This window comes from Nannospalax galili, unplaced genomic scaffold (genome assembly GCF_000622305.1).
Source record: "Nannospalax galili isolate Female #2095 unplaced genomic scaffold, S.galili_v1.0 scaffold105, whole genome shotgun sequence".
NCBI classification, from domain to species: domain Eukaryota; kingdom Metazoa; phylum Chordata; class Mammalia; order Rodentia; family Spalacidae; genus Nannospalax; species Nannospalax galili.
The window spans coordinates 882,307-884,052 of NW_008354502.1; positions in this window are offsets into that span (position 1 = coordinate 882,307).

The following is a 1,746-nucleotide window of genomic DNA, read 5'->3' on the forward strand; positions in this document are numbered from 1 at the left end:
TAAAAAAAAAAAGATCTCCATTTCATTTTAGAATATATTGTTCCTTCCAGAAAGACTCATTGTTTTTGCTACTAACACTGAGATGTTGGTGCTCGCATCTCTAGTCTGTATGTATCTAATGTATCTGATTATTACTAGTCATAAGCAGTTGCACTTGGACCCTTGGTGCCTGTGTCTGTCTATAAAGTCATCGGGTAGATTTCAATGGTATTGTTTATCACCTCTACTAATTAGCATGACATAAATTTCCATGCTTCCTCATCAAATATAATATGTTTAAAAAAATTTTTTTTGTGTGTGTGTGTATATTACACAGAACATCCCAAACCATCTCATTCGACTGACTACCCACTTCCCAGATAACACCCTCCCATAGCCTCCCTCCCCCCACTAGTGCTCTTATACTCTGTTATTCCTGCTACTGTCTGCTGTGTTGTCGGCACCCCCAGTCATTCCCCACTACTTGCCCTTCTGGTGAATCTAGTCAGCCTATCTAGAGGTCTTTGTTTTAGGAGGGAAAGCTGTTCCTCATTTAGCAGTGATGAGTAGTCAATATTCCTTTAGATTAGATTGGGCTCTGATGTTCATTTTCCCAGTTCTATGCTGGGTTACTATCTGGGAGTCCCTTTGGCCACCCCTGCCAACAACTCAAAAGAAGGTATTGCCTGTCTGACATTGTTGCTTGTTATGTAGCCTTTAGCTATGCATATGGACTCTTAAGAAATTATATTGGCCCCTTTAACCTTTGGTTATACTTTCCTTTTGGGTATTTAAGGCCATACAGTTGGCCCAGATAAACCAATTTATTTTTACTCTTAAGGTCGTTTGAGGATCTGTTCCTCAGGGGTCACATGGAATTGGGAGGAGCCCCTGGCAGTTTTCTTTTACCAGTTCTGCCTATGTGAAGATAAGTCAAAGGTCATGCTGGATCATGGTTGGCTTCGCTTGGAAGCATGGAGAAAGTGATTTCTCTGTATTGATCCTTCTCTTTGTAGACTGAACACCAGTTCAAGTCCATCTGGTGGGGTCTCCTAGGCCTCCTTGATCAAGAGGCCAGGTGACCCACCACCAATACAGGACATTATGAGAGATGCTCATAGTCCCCTGGAACTAGTCAACCTAGGAGGGTAAGGAGCAAAAAGTGTCCTCCAGCCAAAATGTCCCTCTGGCCAAATTGTTATAGGCCTCAAAGTATGTCTGTTAAACACCCAAGAAGGTTAGTTCCACCAGTCTGGTACTTCTAATTGCTGTGTGTCTTGTAGATACATCTTGGGCAAAGACCAGTTGTTCTCAGATAAAATTTACCTAGACACATATTTCTTGATCTGCTATGTATAATTTGTCAGTAGGTTGTAGGAGTAATATGGTTCCCTCTGGTTTTCAAAACTACCTAGGCATTGTTTATCTCTTGCATTGTCTCACCTCTCCACCAGTCTTCCCATTTAAGGTTCCCCACTTTCTCGCCTTCTGCCCTTACTAATACCCTTCTCCTATGGTCCTACCTCTTTTGAGCTCCTTCTTTCCCTTTATCCCCTAGGTTCCTTGTATACCCCTTCCCTCCCCACTCCATTAAACTAACCCAATTTTTATCCGTATCTCCCTTATTAAGGTCTGTTTCCTACTGTTCTTCTCTTTCAGGTTATTTCTTTTCCTTTACCTCCCTGTTTCATTTCCATTATCCTGGTTCCTGTAGTTATACCTGGTTGCAAACTTATTTATCAGAGTCTGGTTCTAGGATCCACATGA